Genomic DNA, 12,225 nt, shown 5'->3' on the forward strand with positions numbered 1-12,225 from the left:
TGCCAGAGAGAGATACAGAGTGTTGCCCCATTAGGAAGCAAAGCTTTAGCAGAGCGCGAATGTCTATGTGGCAGCGAATGCAGTTCCAAGGGACAGTGAAAACCAGCTACAGCTTTCAGTGCTGGCAGCTTTCCTGTGGGCGCAATCTCTGGACGTTTCCAATTTCACTGCCGGGCTCTGCCAGAGAGAGATACAGAGTGTTGCCCCATTACGAAGCAATGCTTTAGCAGAGCGCGAATGTCTGTGTGGCAGCGAATGCAGTTCCAAGGGACAGTGAAAACCAGCTACAGCTTTCAGTGCTGGCAGCTTTCCTAAGGGCGCAATCTCTGGACGTTTCCAATTTCACTGCCGGGCTCTGCCAGAGAGAGATACAGAGTGTTGCCCCATTAGGAAGCAAAGCTTTAGCAGAGCGCGAATGTCTGTGTGGCAGCGAATGCAGTTCCAAGGGACAGTGAAAACCAGCTACAGCTTTCAGTGCTGGCAGCTTTCCTGTGGGCGCAATCTCTGGACGTTTCCAATTTCACTGCCGGGCTCTGCCAGAGAGAGATACAGAGTGTTGCCCCATTACGAAGCAATGCTTTAGCAGAGCGCGAATGTCTGTGTGGCAGCGAATGCAGTTCCAGGGGACAGTGAAAACCATCTACATCTTTCACTGCTGGCAGCTTTCCTGTGGGCGCAATCTCTGGACGTTTCCAATTTCACTGCCAGGCACTCGGAGAAAGTCATACAGAGTGTTGCCCCATTACGAAGCAATGCTTTAGCAGAGCGCGAATGTCTGTGTGGCAGCGAATGCAGTTCCAAGGGACAGTGAAAACCAGCTACAGCTTTCAGTGCTGGCAGCTTTCCTGTGGGCACAATCTCTGGACGTTTCCAATTTCACTACCGGGCACTGGGAGAAAGTCATACAGAGTGTTGCCCCATTAGGAAGCAAAGCTTTAGCAGAGCGCGAATGTCTATGTGGCAGCGAATGCAGTTCCAAGGGACAGTGAAAACCAGCTACAGCTTTCAGTGCTGGCAGCTTTCCTGTGGGCGCAATCTCTGGACGTTTCCAATTTCACTGCCGGGCTCTGCCAGAGAGAGATACAGAGTGTTGCCCCATTACGAAGCAATGCTTTAGCAGAGCGCGAATGTCTGTGTGGCAGCGAATGCAGTTCCAAGGGACAGTGAAAACCAGCTACAGCTTTCAGTGCTGGCAGCTTTCCTGTGGGCAGAATCTCTGGACGTTTCCAATTTCACTGCCGGGCACTGGGAGAAAATCATACAGAGTGTTGCCCCATTAGGAAGCAAAGCCTTAGCAGAGCGCGAATGTCTGTGTGGCAGCGAATGCAGTTCCAAGGGACAGTGAAAACCAGCTACATCTTTCAGTGCTGGCAGCTTTCCTGTGGGCGCAATCTCTGGACGTTTCCAATTTCACTGCCGGGCTCTGCCAGAGAGAGATACAGAGTGTTGCCCCATTAGGAAGCAAAGCTTTAGCAGAGCGCGAATGTCTATGTGGCAGCGAATGCAGTTCCAAGGGACAGTGAAAACCAGCTACAGCTTTCAGTGCTGGCAGCTTTCCTGTGGGCGCAATCTCTGGACGTTTCCAATTTCACTGCCGGGCTCTGCCAGAGAGAGATACAGAGTGTTGCCCCATTACGAAGCAATGCTTTAGCAGAGCGCGAATGTCTGTGTGGCAGCGAATGCAGTTCCAAGGGACAGTGAAAACCAGCTACAGCTTTCAGTGCTGGCAGCTTTCCTAAGGGCGCAATCTCTGGACGTTTCCAATTTCACTGCCGGGCTCTGCCAGAGAGAGATACAGAGTGTTGCCCCATTAGGAAGCAAAGCTTTAGCAGAGCGCGAATGTCTGTGTGGCAGCGAATGCAGTTCCAAGGGACAGTGAAAACCAGCTACAGCTTTCAGTGCTGGCAGCTTTCCTGTGGGCGCAATCTCTGGACGTTTCCAATTTCACTGCCGGGCTCTGCCAGAGAGAGATACAGAGTGTTGCCCCATTAGGAAGCAAAGCTTTAGCAGAGCGCGAATGTCTATGTGGCAGCGAATGCAGTTCCAAGGGACAGTGAAAACCAGCTACAGCTTTCAGTGCTGGCAGCTTTCCTGTGGGCGCAATCTCTGGACGTTTCCAATTTCACTGCCGGGCTCTGCCAGAGAGAGATACAGAGTGTTGCCCCATTACGAAGCAATGCTTTAGCAGAGCGCGAATGTCTGTGTGGCACCGAATGCAGTTCCAAGGGACAGTGAAAACCAGCTACAGCTTTCAGTGCTGGCAGCTTTCCTAAGGGCGCAATCTCTGGACGTTTCCAATTTCACTGCCGGGCTCTGCCAGAGAGAGATACAGAGTGTTGCCCCATTAGGAAGCAAAGCTTTAGCAGAGCGCGAATGTCTGTGTGGCAGCGAATGCAGTTCCAAGGGACAGTGAAAACCAGCTACAGCTTTCAGTGCTGGCAGCTTTCCTGTGGGCGCAATCTCTGGACGTTTCCAATTTCACTGCCGGGCTCTGCCAGAGAGAGATACAGAGTGTTGCCCCATTACGAAGCAATGCTTTAGCAGAGCGCGAATGTCTGTGTGGCAGCGAATGCAGTTCCAGGGGACAGTGAAAACCATCTACATCTTTCACTGCTGGCAGCTTTCCTGTGGGCGCAATCTCTGGACGTTTCCAATTTCACTGCTAGGCACTGGGAGAAAGTCATACAGATTGTTGCCCCATTACGAAGCAATGCTTTAGCAGAGCGCGAATGTCTGTGTGGCAGCGAATGCAGTTCCAAGGGACAGTGAAAACCAGCTACAGCTTTCAGTGCTGGCAGCTTTCCTGTGGGCACAATCTCTGGACGTTTCCAATTTCACTACCGGGCACTGGGAGAAAGTCATACAGAGTGTTGCCCCATTAGGAAGCAAAGCTTTAGCAGAGCGCGAATGTCTATGTGGCAGCGAATGCAGTTCCAAGGGACAGTGAAAACCAGCTACAGCTTTCAGTGCTGGCAGCTTTCCTGTGGGCGCAATCTCTGGACGTTTCCAATTTCACTGCCGGGCTCTGCCAGAGAGAGATACAGAGTGTTGCCCCATTACGAAGCAATGCTTTAGCAGAGCGCGAATGTCTGTGTGGCAGCGAATGCAGTTCCAAGGGACAGTGAAAACCAGCTACAGCTTTCAGTGCTGGCAGCTTTCCTGTGGGCGCAATCTCTGGACGTTTCCAATTTCACTGCCGGGCTCTGCCAGAGAGAGATACAGAGTGTTGCCCCATTACGAAGCAATGCTTTAGCAGAGCGCGAATGTCTGTGTGGCAGCGAATGCAGTTCCAAGGGACAGTGAAAACCAGCTAGAGCTTTCAGTGCTGGCAGCTTTCCTGTGGGCGCAATCTCTGGACGTTTCCAATTTGGCAGCCGGGCTCTGCCAGAGAGAGATACAGAGTGTTGCCCCATTACGAAGCAATGCTTTAGCAGAGCGCGAATGTCTGTGTGGCAGCGAATGCAGTTCCAAGGGACAGTGAAAACCAGCTACAGCTTTCAGTGCTGGCAGCTTTCCTGTGGGCGCAATCTCTGGACGTTTCCAATTTGGCAGCCGGGCTCTGCCAGAGAGAGATACAGAGTGTTGCCCCATTACGAAGCAATGCTTTAGCAGAGCGCGAATGTCTGTGTGGCAGCGAATGCAGTTCCAAGGGACAGTGAAAACCAGCTAGAGCTTTCAGTGCTGGCAGCTTTCCTGTGGGCGCAATCTCTGGACGTTTCCAATTTCACTGCCGGGCTCTGCCAGAGAGAGATACAGAGTGTTGCCCCATTACGAAGCAATGCTTTAGCAGAGCGCGAATGTCTGTGTGGCAGCGAATGCAGTTCCAAGGGACAGTGAAAACCAGCTACAGCTTTCAGTGCTGGCAGCTTTCCTAAGGGCGCAATCTCTGGACGTTTCCAATTTCACTGCCGGGCTCTGCCAGAGAGAGATACAGAGTGTTGCCCCATTAGGAAGCAAAGCTTTAGCAGAGCGCGAATGTCTGTGTGGCAGCGAATGCAGTTCCAAGGGACAGTGAAAACCAGCTAGAGCTTTCAGTGCTGGCAGCTTTCCTGTGGGCGCAATCTCTGGACGTTTCCAATTTCACTGCCGTGCTCTGCCAGAGAGAGATACAGAGTGTTGCCCCATTACGAAGCAATGCTTTAGCAGAGCGCGAATGTCTGTGTGGCAGCGAATGCAGTTCCAAGGGACAGTGAAAACCAGCTACAGCTTTCAGTGCTGGCAGCTTTCCTGTGGGCGCAATCTCTGGACGTTTCCAATTTCACTGCCGGGCTCTGCCAGAGAGAGATACAGAGTGTTGCCCCATTACGAAGCAATGCTTTAGCAGAGCGCGAATGTCTGTGTGGCAGCGAATGCAGTTCCAAGGGACAGTGAAAACCAGCTACAGCTTTCAGTGCTGGCAGCTTTCTGTGGGCGCAATCTCTGGACGTTTCCAATTTCATTGCCGGTCTCTGCCACAGAGAGATACAGAGTGTTGCCCCATTAGGAAGCAAAGCTTTAGCAGAGCGCGAATGTCTGTGTGGCAGCGAATGCAGTTCCAAGGGACAGTGAAAACCAGCTAGAGCTTTCAGTGCTGGCAGCTTTCCTGTGGGCGCAATCTCTGGACGTTTCCAATTTCACTGCCAGGCTCTGCCAGAGAGAGATACAGAGTGTTGCCCCATTACGAAGCAATGCTTTAGCAGAGCGCGAATGTCTGTGTGGCAGCGAATGCAGTTCCAAGGGACAGTGAAAACCAGCTACAGCTTTCAGTGCTGGCAGCTTTCCTGTGGGCGCAATCTCTGGACGTTTCCAATTTCACTGCCGGGCTCTGCCAGAGAGAGATACAGAGTGTTGCCCCATTACGAAGCAATGCTTTAGCAGAGCGCGAATGTCTGTGTGGCAGCGAATGCAGTTCCAAGGGACAGTGAAAACCAGCTACAGCTTTCAGTGCTGGCAGCTTTCCTGTGGGCGCAATCTCTGGACGTTTCCAATTTCACTGCCGGGCTCTGCCAGAGAGAGATACAGAGTGTTGCCCCATTACGAAGCAATGCTTTAGCAGAGTCGAATGTCTGTGTGGCAGCGAATGCAGTTCCAAGGGACAGTGAAAACCAGCTACAGCTTTCAGTGCTGGCAGCTTTCCTGTGGGCGCAATCTCTGGACGTTTCCAATTTCACTACCGGGCTCTGCCAGAGAGAGATACAGAGTGTTGCCCCATTAGGAAGCAAAGCTTTAGCAGAGCGCGAATGTCTGTGTGGCAGCGAATGCAGTTCCAAGGGACAGTGAAAACCAGCTACAGCTTTCACTGATGGCAGCTTTCCTGTGGGCGCAATCTCTGGACGTTTCCAATTTGGCAGCCGGGCTCTGCCAGAGAGAGATACAGAGTGTTGCCCCATTACGAAGCAATGCTTTAGCAGAGCGCGAATGTCTGTGTGGCAGCGAATGCAGTTCCAAGGGACAGTGAAAACCAGCTACAGCTTTCAGTGCTGGCAGCTTTCCTGTGGGCAGAATCTCTGGACGTTTCCAATTTCACTGCCGGGCACTGGGAGAAAGTCATACAGAGTGTTGCCCCATTAGGAAGCAAAGCTTTAGCAGAGCGCGAATGTCTGTGTGGCAGCGAATGCAGTTCCAAGGGACAGTGAAAACCAGCTACATCTTTCAGTGCTGGCAGCTTTCCTGTGGGCGCAATCTCTGGACGTTTCCAATTTCATTGCCGGTCTCTGCCACAGAGAGATACAGAGTGTTGCCCCATTAGGAAGCAAAGCTTTAGCAGAGCGCGAATGTCTGTGTGGCAGCGAATGCAGTTCCAAGGGACAGTGAAAACCAGCTACAGCTTTCACTGATGGCAGCTTTCCTGTGGGCGCAATCTCTGGACGTTTCCAATTTGGCAGCCGGGCTCTGCCAGAGAGAGATACAGAGTGTTGCCCCATTACGAAGCAATGCTTTAGCAGAGCGCGAATGTCTGTGTGGCAGCGAATGCAGTTCCAAGGGACAGTGAAAACCAGCTACAGCTTTCAGTGCTGGCAGCTTTCCTGTGGGCGCAATCTCTGGACGTTTCCAATTTCAGTGCCGGGCTCTGCCAGAGAGAGATAGAGAGTGTTGCCCCATTAGGAAGCAAAGCTTTAGCAGAGCGCGAATGTCTATGTGGCAGCGAATGCTGTTCCAAGGGACAGTGAAAACCAGCTACAGCTTTCAGTGCTGGCAGCTTTCCTGTGGGCGCAATCTCTGGACGTTTCCAATTTCATTGCCGGTCTCTGCCACAGAGAGATACAGAGTGTTGCCCCATTAGGAAGCAAAGCTTTAGCAGAGCGCGAATGTCTGTGTGGCAGCGAATGCAGTTCCAAGGGACAGTGAAAACCAGCTACAGCTTTCAGTGCTGGCAGCTTTCCTGTGGGCGCAATCTCTGGACGTTTCCAATTTCACTGCCGGGCTCTGCGACAGAGAGATACAGAGTGTTACCCCATTACGAAGCAATGCTTTAGCAGAGCGCGAATGTCTGTGTGGCAGCGAATGCAGTTCCAAGGGACAGTGAAAACCAGCTACAGCTTTCAGTGCTGGCAGCTTTCCTGTGGGCACAATCTCTGGACGATTCCAATTTCACTGCCGGGCACTGGGAGAAAGTCATACAGAATCTTGCCCCATTAGGAAGCAAAGCTTTAGCAGAGCGCGAATGTCTGTGTGGCAGCGAATGCAGTTCCAAGGGACAGTGAAAACCAACTAGAGCTTTCAGTGCTGGCAGCTTTCCTGTGGGCGCAATCTCTGGACGTTTCCAATTTCACTGCCAGGCTCTGCCAGAGAGAGATACAGAGTGTTGCCCCATTACGAAGCAATGCTTTAGCAAAGCGCGAATGTCTGTGTGGCAGCGAATGCAGTTCCAGGGGACAGTGAAAACCAGCCACAGCTTTCAGTGCTGGCAGCTTTCCTGTGGGCGCAATCTCTGGACGTTTCCAATTTCACTGCCGGGCTCTGCCAGAGAGAGATACAGAGTGTTGCCCCATTAGGAAGCAAAGCTTTAGCAGAGCGCGAATGTCTGTGTGGCAGCGAGTGCAGTTCCAAGGGACAGTGAAAACCAGCTACAGCTTTCAGTGCTGGCAGCTTTCCTGTGGGCGCAATCTCTGGACGTTTCCAATTTCACTGCCGGGCTCTGCCAGAGAGAGATACAGAGTGTTGCCCCATTAGGAAGCAAAACTTTAGCAGAGCGCGAATGTCTGTGTGGCAGCGAATGCAGTTCCAAGGGACAGTGAAAACCAGCTACAGCTTTCAGTGCTGGCAGCTTTCCTGTGGGCGCAATCTCTGGACGTTTCCAATTTCACTGCCAGGCACTGGGAGAAAGTCATACACAGTGTTGCCCCATTACGAAGCAATGCTTTAGCAGAGCGCGAATGTCTGTGTGGCAGCGAATGCAGTTCCAAGGGACATTGAAAACCAGCTACAGCTTTCAGTGCTGGCAGCTTTCCTGTGGGCGCAATCTCTGGACGTTTCCCATTTCACTGCCAGGCCCTGGGAGAAAGTCATACAGAGTGTTGCCCCATTAGGAAGCAAAGCTTTAGCAGAGCGCGAATGTCTGTGTGGCAGCGAATGCAGTTCCAGGGGACAGTGAAAACCAGCTACATCTTTCAGTGCTGGCAGCTTTCCTGTGGGCGCAATCTCTGGACGTTTCCAATTTCACTGCCAGGCACTGGGAGAAAGTCATACAGAGTGTTGCCCCATTACGAAGCAATGCTTTAGCAGAGCGCGAATGTCTGTGTGGCAGCGAATGCAGTTCCAAGGGACAGTGAAAACCAGCTACAGCTTTCAGTGCTGGCAGCTTTCCTGTGGGCGCAATCTCTGGACGTTTCAATTTCACTGCCGGGATCTGCCAGAGAGAGATACAGAGTGTTGCCCCATTACGAAGCAATGCTTTAGCAGAGCGCGAATGTCTGTGTGGCAGCGAATGCAGTTCCAAGGGACAGTGAAAACCAGCTAGAGCTTTCAGTGCTGGCAGCTGTCCTGTGGGCGCAATCTCTGGACGTTTCCAATTTCACTTCCGGGCTCTGCCAGAGAGAGATACAGAGTGTTGCCCCATTAGGAAGCAAAGCTTTAGCAGAGCGCGAATGTCTGTGTGGCAGCGAATGCAGTTCCAAGGGACATTGAAAACCAGCTACAGCTTTCAGTGCTGGCAGCTTTCCTGTGGGCGCAATCTCTGGACGTTTCCAATTTGGCAGCCGGGCTCTGCCAGAGAGAGATACAGAGTGTTGCCCCATTAGGAAGCAAAGCTTTAGCAGAGCGCGAATGTCTGTGTGGCAGCGAATGCAGTTCCAGGGGACAGTGAAAACCAGCCACAGCTTTCAGTGCTGGCAGCTTTCCTGTGGGCGCAATCTCTGGACGTTTCCCATTTCACTGCCAGGCACTGGGAGAAAGTCATACAGAGTGTTGCCCCATTAGGAAGCAAAGCTTTAGCAGAGCGCGAATGTCTGTGTGGCAGCGAATGCAGTTCCAGGGGACAGTGAAAACCAGCTACATCTTTCAGTGCTGGCAGCTTTCCTGTGGGCGCAATCTCTGGACGTTTCCAATTTCACTGCCAGGCACTGGGAGAAAGTCATACAGAGTGTTGCCCCATTACGAAGCAATGCTTTAGCAGAGCGCGAATGTCTGTGTGGCAGCGAATGCAGTTCCAAGGGACAGTGAAAACCAGCTACAGCTTTCAGTGCTGGCAGCTTTCCTGTGGGCGCAATCTCTGGACGTTTCCAATTTCACTGCCGGGCTCTGCCAGAGAGAGATACAGAGTGTTGCCCCATTACGAAGCAATGCTTTAGCAGAGCGCGAATGTCTGTGTGGCAGCGAATGCAGTTCCAAGGGACAGTGAAAACCAGCTAGAGCTTTCAGTGCTGGCAGCTGTCCTGTGGGCGCAATCTCTGGACGTTTCCAATTTCACTGCCGGGCTCTGCCAGAGAGAGATACAGAGTGTTGCCCCATTAGGAAGCAAAGCTTTAGCAGAGCGCGAATGTCTATGTGGCAGCGAATGCAGTTCCAAGGGACAGTGAAAACCAGCTACAGCTTTCAGTGCTGGCAGCTTTCCTGTGGGCGCAATCTCTGGACGTTTCCAATTTCACTGCCGGGCTCTGCCAGAGAGAGATACAGAGTGTTGCCCCATTACGAAGCAATGCTTTAGCAGACCGCGAATGTCTGTGTGGCAGCGAATGCAGTTCCAAGGGACAGTGAAAACCAGCTACAGCTTTCAGTGCTGGCAGCTTTCCTAAGGGCGCAATCTCTGGACGTTTCCAATTTCACTGCCGGGCTCTGCCAGAGAGAGATACAGAGTGTTGCCCCATTAGGAAGCAAAGCTTTAGCAGAGCGCGAATGTCTGTGTGGCAGCGAATGCAGTTCCAAGGGACAGTGAAAACCAGCTACAGCTTTCAGTGCTGGCAGCTTTCCTGTAGGCGCAATCTCTGGACGTTTCCAATTTCACTGCCGGGCTCTGCCATAGAGAGATACAGAGTGTTGCCCCATTACGAAGCAATGCTTTAGCAGAGCGCGAATGTCTGTGTGGCAGCGAATGCAGTTCCAGGGGACAGTGAAAACCAGCTACATCTTTCAGTGCTGGCAGCTTTCCTGTGGGCGCAATCTCTGGACGTTTCCAATTTCACTGCCAGGCACTGGGAGAAAGTCATACAGAGTGTTGCCCCATTACGAAACAATGCTTTAGCAGAGCGCGAATGTCTGTGTGGCAGCGAATGCAGTTCCAAGGGACAGTGAAAACCAGCTACAGCTTTCAGTGCTGGCAGCTTTCCTGTGGGCACAATCTCTGGACGTTTCCAATTTCACTGCCCGGCACTGGGAGAAAGTCATACAGAGTGTTGCCCCATTAGGAAGCAAAGCTTTAGCAGAGCGCGAATGTCTGTGTGGCAGCGAATGCAGTTCCAAGGGACAGTGAAAACCAGCTACAGCTTTCAGTGCTGGCAGCTTTCCTGTGGGCGCAATCTGTGGACGTTTCCAATTTCACTGACGGGCTCTGCCAGAGAGAGATACAGAGTGTTGCCCTATTACGAAGCAATGCTTTAGCAGAGCGCGAATGTCTGTGTGGCAGCGAATGCAGTTCCAGGGGACAGTGAAAACCAGCTACAGCTTTCACTGCTGGCAGCTTCCCTGTGGGCGCAATCTCTGGACGTTTCCAATTTGGCAGCCGGGCTCTGCCAGAGAGAGATACAGAGTGTTGCCCCATTACGAAGCAATGTTTTAGCAGAGCGCGAATGTCTGTGTGGCAGCGAATGCAGTTCCAAGGGACAGTGAAAACCAGCTACATCTTTCAGTGCTGGCAGCTTTCCTGTGGGCGCAATCTCTGGACGTTTCCAATTTCACTGCCGGGCTCTGCCAGAGAGAGATACAGAGTGTTGCCCCATTAGGAAGCAAAGCTTTAGCAGAGCGCGAATGTCTGTGTGGCAGCGAGTGCAGTTCCAAGGGACAGTGAAAACCAGCTACAGCTTTCAGTGCTGGCAGCTTTCCTGTGGGCGCAATCTCTGGACGTTTCCAATTTCACTGCCGGGCTCTGCCAGAGAGAGATACAGAGTGTTGCCCCATTAGGAAGCAAAACTTTAGCAGAGCGCGAATGTCTGTGTGGCAGCGAATGCAGTTCCAAGGGACAGTGAAAACCAGCTACAGCTTTCAGTGCTGGCAGCTTTCCTGTGGGCGCAATCTCTGGACGTTTCCAATTTCACTGCCAGGCACTGGGAGAAAGTCATACACAGTGTTGCCCCATTAGGAAGCAAAACTTTAGCAGAGCGCGAATGTCTGTGTGGCAGCGAATGCAGTTCCAAGGGACAGTGAAAACCAGCTACAGCTTTCAGTGCTGGCAGCTTTCCTGTGGGCGCAATCTCTGGACGTTTCCAATTTGGCAGCCGGGCTCTGCCAGAGAGAGATACAGAGTGTTGCCCCATTAGGAAGCAAAGCTTTAGCAGAGCGCGAATGTCTGTGTGGCAGCGAATGCAGTTCCAAGGGACAGTGAAAACCAGCCACAGCTTTCAGTGCTGGCAGCTTTCCTGTGGTCGCAATCTCTGGACGTTTCCTATTTCACTGCCAGGCACTGGGAGAAAGTCATACAGAGTGTTGCCCCATTACGAAGCAAAGCTTTAGCAGAGCGCGAATGTCTGTGTGGCAGCGAATGCAGTTCCAGGGGACAGTGAAAACCAGCTACATCTTTCAGTGCTGGCAGCTTTCCTGTGGGCGCAATCTCTGGACGTTTCCAATTTCACTGCCAGGCACTGGGAGAAAGTCATACAGAGTGTTGCCCCATTACGAAGCAATGCTTTAGCAGAGCGCGAATGTCTGTGTGGCAGCGAATGCAGTTCCAAGGGACAGTGAAAACCAGCTACAGCTTTCAGTGCTGGCAGCTTTCCTGTGGGCGCAATCTCTGGACGTTTCAATTTCACTGCCGGGCTCTGCCAGAGAGAGATACAGAGTGTTGCCCCATTACGAAGCAATGCTTTAGCAGAGCGCGAATGTCTGTGTGGCAGCGAATGCAGTTCCAGGGGACAGTGAAAACCAGCTACATCTTTCAGTGCTGGCAGCTTTCCTGTGGGTGCAATCTCTGGACGTTTCCAATTTCACTGCCAGGCACTGGGAGAAAGTCATACAGAGTGTTGCCCCATTACGAAGCAATGCTTTAGCAGAGCGCGAATGTCTGTGTGGCAGCGAATGCAGTTCCAAGGGACAGTGAAAACCAGCTACAGCTTTCAGTGCTGGCAGCTTTCCTGTGGGCGCAATCTGTGGACGTTTCCAATTTCACTGACGGGCTCTGCCAGAGAGAGATACAGAGTGTTGCCCTATTACGAAGCAATGCTTTAGCAGAGCGCGAATGTCTGTGTGGCAGCGAATGCAGTTCCAGGGGACAGTGAAAACCAGCTACAGCTTTCACTGCTGGCAGCTTCCCTGTGGGCGCAATCTCTGGACGTTTCCAATTTGGCAGCCGGGCTCTGCCAGAGAGAGATACAGAGTGTTGCCCCATTACGAAGCAATGTTTTAGCAGAGCGCGAATGTCTGTGTGGCAGCGAATGCAGTTCCAGGGGACAGTGAAAACCAGCCACAGCTTTCAGTGCTGGCAGCTTTCCTGTGGGCGCAATCTCTGGACGTTTCCAATTTCACTGCCGGGCTCTGCCAGAGAGAGATACAGAGTGTTGCCCCATTAGGAAGCAATGCTTTAGCAGAGCGCGAATGTCTGTGTGGCAGCGAATGCAGTTCCAAGGGACAGTGAAAACCAGCTACAGCTTTCAGTGCTGG

This window comes from Mycteria americana, unplaced genomic scaffold (genome assembly GCF_035582795.1).
Source record: "Mycteria americana isolate JAX WOST 10 ecotype Jacksonville Zoo and Gardens unplaced genomic scaffold, USCA_MyAme_1.0 Scaffold_52, whole genome shotgun sequence".
NCBI lineage: Eukaryota > Metazoa > Chordata > Aves > Ciconiiformes > Ciconiidae > Mycteria > Mycteria americana.